Source organism: Petaurus breviceps, unplaced genomic scaffold, assembly GCF_028583685.1.
Source record: "Petaurus breviceps papuanus isolate PSGF00001 unplaced genomic scaffold, PetGlider_PUasm1.0 79, whole genome shotgun sequence".
NCBI classification, from domain to species: Eukaryota; Metazoa; Chordata; class Mammalia; order Diprotodontia; family Petauridae; genus Petaurus; species Petaurus breviceps.
This window is the reverse complement of record NW_027186523.1, coordinates 25,266,336-25,273,969: the sequence shown is the minus strand read 5'-3', so window position 1 is coordinate 25,273,969 and position 7,634 is coordinate 25,266,336. Positions and strand designations below refer to the sequence as shown.

Sequence of the window (7,634 nt, the reverse complement as noted above, 5' to 3'; positions counted from 1 at the left end):
CACATGTGACTTCAAAGCTGAAGTTTCCCTATCCCTGAACCAGACCATTTCACTGAGGGTAGAGAAGAGGGACGCACTGGGAGAGTCTTAATAGAGGACCAACCTCCCCACACCTCCTTTTAATATTTCAGACCAGAAACATACAAAGCATCAAGTCAGGAGGAAATGACAAATTAGACATGCTAAAGAAAAATAGAGTCAGGACAAAAATGGACAAAAATACAGCTTCAAGAATCTAAAAGAGTTCCAACTCTAAGGGCCAGAAAAGAGTTATACACACATTAGGGAAACGTGATGAGAATTCCAAGAAGGGAGAAACAGACTTCCAGCCAATCAGGATCTGTGAGTTTACTCTTTGTTATTCATGCTTTTTAAGCTGGGCTCCACTTTCCACTGAACTCCCATGTTCTCCTGTGAGACTGTATCCTACCTTTTGGGGGAAGGGGTGGGGGTTTTTGTGAAATCAACTGATCTTACTATATAATTTCAGGAAATATCCCTTTAAAAAAGGGCTAACTATTCTGACTAATCTTTGCTCCAGAGTAGAGATATAAAATCACCTCCCTCCTTGAAACTACAGAATGCTGCAATACACTATCTCACATGTCACAGGGTCAGTTAGTTTTGATTATCTGTGTTATAAGTGTACTATCTTCTCTGGGCTAACCTTCTCAATCCCCACTCCTCCTGGAGGGTGGGGTCTCAGCATGCAACTGACTTCTACTTTCCTCACCATTCCAGGGGGTAACCCTGAGTTATAAAGGCTAAATTTTTAGTACAGTCACTAATGTGCCCCATTCAATATCCTCCCAGTATCAGTTACCCAACCAGAGTTATCCTACCTTTTGTCGTTTTAATGGATTGATAATATCCCCTTACATTCATTTAAAAATTTTACTACATTTTCCCCACCCCACCCTATAGTCTTTTGTCCAGTAACTGAGGCTTCCTTGGTGCTTCTAGAACAAGATGTCCAAAATTTATAGAACGGGACATATGAAACTACTAGTCAACTCATATAACTTACTGTTTATTCATGGTGGTAGGAATAGTTGGGAATGATAATAATCTTATTTTAAAAGAAAAATAGAATATTTAGAGAAGATATGCAATTTGTTTCCTTGTTTCCAGTAGATTACAGACTCACATAATTCCAATGTTTTAGGGATGAGAGATCATACTTTCACTATAAAAGTTTGAATGAATCCCTTCTCAAAGTTAATTTGCTATGATTTCTCATTAAGTGTCAATGTCTAGAACTGAAAGATGATGAGAGATTACCCACCACTAATGCTGTCTTTGGATTTCAATAACTTTAGTGAAAAGATCAAGGTCAGTGAAATTTTTACATTAAAATAATGCCACACACAATTGTGCTTCAGATTATCAATGCCTCCTTCTCGGTGTTTTTGCCAACACACCATGCTGAATGCTGTTCTGTGTTAGCAAATGCCAACTGCTCCTGGCTAATAGAAAATTACTATGTCTTGTGGACATTTCAAGTCCCTAATTAACTTCTAAACTGGCCAAGTGCCATCTTATTTTAAAGGCCAAATAACCTGCAATTAAATCCTGCAGGCAATTTGTGCAAGGACAGATCAAGCCTAGACCTAATAAAATTTGAGCATTAAAGCATCCATGCTTCAATATTTCCCTGTACAAGAAGGCTCTGCTATGGTACATAATACTGCATTTCAAGGAAGTCATAAAATTTTATTTTTCTCATTTGATGATTTATTGTGATATATATTGTGATAGTCAGCACTATATGACAAAATGAGACTAAACATGAGTATAATATGCTTTTACTCAACTCTACATAAACACTAGAAGATTCACTGCTTAATTTTGCACATTCAAGAGGACAGTTTAGGGGAAATGTCATGAGATAGCTTAAAGAGACATGTACTAGTGTATGAAAAAAATGTACATATATACATACACACACATATATATATATATGTATACACACACATAAATCTATATACTGGGAGGCAGCTTAATGGAGCAAATAGAAAGGCAGCTTTAGCATCAGGTGTGATAGTAATGGAATATAAAGATCCCCCTGTATTGGCTAGGTTTTCAAATTGATTGTGTTAAAACCCAGAGCTTGTTAATCCCACCTGTGGGATGGACTTGTTGATGTGAAAAGAAAGTCCTGAACTGGGAGGAGCTGGTGAGGTAGATTTGGAGAGACAAGAGAGAGGCAGAAGAACTTTTTGGAAGTGACACCCTCGTGGAGGCAGAGAGAGACTGAGAGGATTGCCTAGGGCCACTTTGAATCGCCCTGGACTTTTGAGACCTGCCCTCGGAGCTGCCGAGGACTGAGGAGACATGGCTGTTTTGCTGGTACTTTGTCTGTTTTGATGTTGTTTTGCCAGATTTGTCCACTGGTGAAAGACAGTCCTGTTGAAGAAGTCCTGGAACCTGGCTGTTGGCTAAGAGCTCCTGAGACTGTTCTGCAGACAGAGAATGAATACTGTCCACTGGTGAAGGGCAGTGCTGTTGTTGCAGGGGTCTGGGAACCTTTCTGTTGGTTCAGAGCTACTGAGACTGTCCTGAAGACAGAGAGTGAATACTGTCCACTGGTGAAGGACAGTGCTGTTGTTGCAGGGGTTTGGGAACCTTTCTGTTGGTTCAGAAGCCCTGAAGAAGGATTTTCTTGTTGTATGTTTACAGAAATCCTGGGAGAGGGTTTTGCTAATGTTTTCAGGGGTTCTAGGACTGTTCTACAGACAGAAGATGAATTAATGAAGAGACTGGCAATGTATCTTGTGGCCTTGCTAAGCCTTGTCTCCCCAGGAACTAAGATTGCTGAGAACTTGCCTCTTGTCAAGATGAAGAAAAGATCTCCATTTGGGTATTAAGTACTGTGCTTAAACTTGATGTAACTCTGGGGTAGATTCAATTGTGATCCAGGGGTGGGGAACTTTTGACCTTTTTGTGTTCTGTGGTTGAACAAATGAATGTACTTTACTTATGTTTGGAAACTAATCTCCATTGAGAAGAGGGGTTTTGTGATGGACTAAATGAAGGTACAGCCTAGGGGTGGAGTAGTATTTAGAACAGGGACTTTGTAATTGATTGAATGAATGGAAGGTCCTGGGGTGGGGTAGTACTTGGAGATTATTTAATCACACTTAGTAAATGCTGTGTTTTGAATGGTGTCATATTTTGATCTTCTCTGTTCTTGGTTGGTCACTGAATAAAATGGAGAGCACCTATGCTGGTATTTTGAACCTTGGGAAGTTGCCTTTCCTTGGCATTACATTACATCAGGCAGACCTAACTCTGATAGTAGGTGTGAAGACAGATATGTTCTAAGACTCTAAGTTACAAATGAATTGCTAATATGCATTTGGAAAGGGTATTTACTCAATAGAGTATTCCTTATATCCGTGAAATAACAGGTACATGATACATATTGTACGGTATTTGACAGGGACATGAGTGTATATCTTTATTTATACCTCCAGGAGGTATAAATATAAATTAAATGAATATATAAATACATATAAAACCCTATATTTTCAGTTCAAAACGCTTCCCAATGTGCCCTCTTCCCTGCCTCCCCCAACCTTTCCTGTCTTCTTATGAATTCCTTCCTTTTGCAAACTTGGAATCCACTAACATTAGCTTTCTTACTATTTTTGGCAGAAAAATCTCTGTGCATTTTTACTGGCTTTCCCCCATACCTGGGATGCCCTCCCCCCTCAACTGGCCCTCCTGGCTCTCTTCAAGTCTCAGGCAAAATCTCAACTTTTTCCAGAAGTCTTTCCCTTCTCCCAGTCTCCCTTCATGTGCTTTTCCTCTCAGATTATCACTGATTCATCCTTCTTTGCTACACAGAATTTTTGTTTGTTTTTGGTGTATTGTCTCTCTCATTTGATTATGAAGTCTTTGAGGGTCAGGTACTATTTTTTGCCTTTCTTTGTATCTCCATTTCTCTGTACAGTGCCTGGTACATAGTAGGTGCTTAATAAATGCTTACTGACTATGATATATATTATATACACTCACGTAATTACTATTTGCAATAATACTTTCTATATTATTTACATATACATATATATCCATAATATACTATATCTACATATAGACATGTATGAGTGACCTGTACAAAATGATAGATTTAAAATCTACTTACCCAGGAATCTGTAAGCTTTAGTTTCCGGAACACCATTTATAAAGGAAAATTGAAAATACCCAATGGAACAGAATAAGTGAATATCCTTCTCTAATTTCTTATTTCATGGTTCCATATTAACATGGATAAGGACAGGAGCTGTATCTGAGATTTCATTGTTATGAGTAAAGAAACTCCCTGAATTATATCATCTTAATTCCTCAGATTGAGAAGTTAGACAACTGCAGGATCCCATAGGCAATATGTATTAGGGGGAAGATTTGAATTGAGGTCTTCACGGACTTCAAGAAGTGCTCTGTATCCACTATGCCATGTTGTTCACATAACGTCTTAAAATTTAGTGCCTAAGGGATCATTCGATTCTTATAGTTCAGTGAGGGCTTATTAAATTTGTTTTGTACACAAATCATTATGCAAGGCACTGGGAAATCAAATAAGACAAGGTCCATGGCTCATACAGGTATTAATTTTTTTTTAAAAGACCTCCATCATCAGTACTCCAGTATTCAACATGATTTATACTCATTGCTTTCAACTGTGTTCTTTTAAAGACATTAATGAATGTATTGGTTATTGGGGGAAAATCCATGCTGTATAATATACTCTTCCAAAAGTGCTTTTTTTAAATGATGATATATAAAATCTACCTTTAGTGGGAAGATGCCCATCATTGGTAAATGCTAGGTCACCCTGATTAGTTCATATTTAAACATGGCTCCTGAACAGCAAGGCATTAATAAGAGGGAGATGCAAATGATATATTTCCTAGAATCACCCACAAAGCTGACAGAAAAGGGCAGGCCAATTGCAGAGTTATGTAAAAGCTGTTAGAAATTTATTTCAGAACATTTCTAAACTTCCTAATGACTTTTTGGGACATTGGAAGAGACTACCAAAATAAATGAGTCCCACTATCTGTCAGTCTTGGAACTGTCTTTTCAAAGGTCTTGTCTCCTAATTCTGAGTGTATATTGCTAATCGGTAAAAAAGCTTTTGATCTACAGCAGTCTGCTGGAGAAAGGCCTAGGAAGGCATTATCAGATCAATGAAAGATCAGCTCCCAGGAAGGTCCATTCATTTCCAACCTTCACTTTTTTGTCATATCTTTATCTCTCCCCCTAGCATTGAATTCTGTCAGAAGATATGACAGACTCATAAAAGAAGCAAGGCTCTCTGCAGTGAAAGAAAAGCATTCTATTATCACTTCCCTTGCAATCCCTAAATATATTTCATCCTGAAAAATAAAATGAGACTGCTTCTCAATATTGAAAATGTCTTACTTATTAAACTACCAGTTAATCTAAGCTGAAAGACAGCATTGGTTGTCAAAAACATTTAGTTCTGAGTAATTTTCTCTATGTATCTTTGAAAGGAACTCTATGAGACATATATGACAATTTGCCTTTGTTTCAAGAATGCAAATATTAAAGTTGAATTTTCAAGAATTGGCTTAGAAAGAACACAAAAGAAAATTTTCTTGAATTCAGTAACATGCGACACAATGTTGCTTTGATATATACTAAAATTATAAAATATATAAAAATTAACAATTGGAATTAGTTATTCATATCATCAACTAATTTGGGCCAAATTATGTGTGGTTAATGCTCCTTCTTGTATATGGGGGTACGTATGTATATGCATGTATACATAGACATATGTATGTGAATGTATGCATATACACATCTATACTCCTACTTATATACAGAAATACATATATATATTTACATATATACAGGGAGGAGAATGAGTATATTTTGCATCATGAACTGACACCAATCAAGGAAATTAATATTGTCTTCTTTCTGTGCTAATATTTCTGTTTTCCAGTAAATGGGTTATTTAATTAGTTCTTTACATTAATGTTTCTTTTAATTTAAAAAAATAACATTTTTTGTGAGATTTAGTAAAGACCTCTTTGATGTCCTCCTAGTTCCCAATGAAGCAGAATTAACAGAAAATAAGCTTTGGAACTGAAGAGGGAACATAAGAAATAGATAATATGCTAACCCTTGCTGAACCCTAGCTAGTTGAAAGTGTCAGGGAATTCTCTCGAAGGAGAACGAGAGCTCTTGAGAGAGGCATACCTAAAAGAAAGGGTCTGATGACTATGGGTCAGATACAGGAAGGCTGCACTAAAAGCAAAGAAATGGATTAGAGCTTGCTAGAGAAGACTGCTGACAGCAGTTTCAACTTCCTCGAGCACAGATTTAGTTTTTATAAAGTTTGGGGCCCCGTCAACATAAACAGTTAGTCATTAGTGTTCTGAGGCAACACAGGAGAGGAAGGGGTAGATAAAGGGGGAATCATTCAAGAGGGGCAAAAAAGGCCCCCTTGGCCTAATGTTTGCCATGGAGTCAGCAGGTTTTGTTACTGGAATAATAATAACAATGATAGCTATTGACATATAGCACTTACATAGTATAATTATTATGTCATTTGATCCTAACAACACAGGGAGGTAGGTGCTGTTATTATCTTCATTTTATAGATGAGAAAACTGAGGCAGCAGAAGGAAAGTGACTTGTCTGGAATCACACACCTGTTAAATATCTGAAGTCAAATTTGAACTCAGGTCTTCCTGACTCTAAGACCAGTGCTGTAGCCACTGTAGTATCTGACTATCTTAAAGAATAATTAGGAGACATCATGTCAATGAAAAGACATTTCTTGCTCAAAGGCAGAAGACAAAAGGATGTGAACAAATGTTTTTGTAATTGTGAAAGAAAGAAAGCCTTTTAGACACAATTTCACGATTGAGCTAACCATTTAGACAGGTGTCTCTTAACCAAGGACCGTAAATAGTTGTTTTTGTTTAACTTTGTTTAACTTTGTTATTTACTTTGCATGTTTTTTTTCAGAATTATATTAATTCATATATATGAAAATTTTTTCCCAATTACATGTAAAAACAATTTTAACATTCTTTTTTCTCAGCATAGTTTTTATATGTTTTATTTCTCCTTATTTCCCACTATCAGGCTACGAGGTGGTTGGAGAATTTCTACATTATTAGTCCCTCAAGATGTCATGAAATAATTGTAGTTTCTATTTTTTCCCCACAGTAGCCAAAACATTCTTAAAGTACATACATATCCTTTATGTTTGACACCTATTAGCAAAATTACTGTGTAGGTGTGGATGAAAATATCAATGACACCCCTAGACTTTTATAATCTTCAATTACTCCAATTATTTTAAACACAGATTTTTCAACATGTGTTTTCTATGTAAGATGCAGTTATTATCCTTGTAGATATGTCTACTATATTAGATCATGCCTGGTAACATTTTAAAATTATTTTATCAAGGTAATTACTTGAAATAGTTTATACTTTAAGCCTTCAATACTTTAAAACTTGTTATTTTACCAGTACAGATATCCCACAAAATGAGGAAGGAATGGGCTGAGTTTTGCAACATTAGAAGAAGTACCCACATCTATGAGATCACAAACATCATATCTATCTATCTATCTATCTATCTA

At 36.5% G+C, this 7,634-nt stretch overlaps 1 protein-coding gene across 1 annotated transcript in view; it reads right to left on the bottom strand.

Moving 5' to 3' along the window:
• LOC138175717 (voltage-dependent calcium channel subunit alpha-2/delta-1-like) overlaps window positions 1–7,634 on the bottom strand; it is a 429,557-nt gene that overhangs the window by 340,468 nt on the left and 81,455 nt on the right. The gene's annotated exons all lie outside the window — the stretch shown is intronic.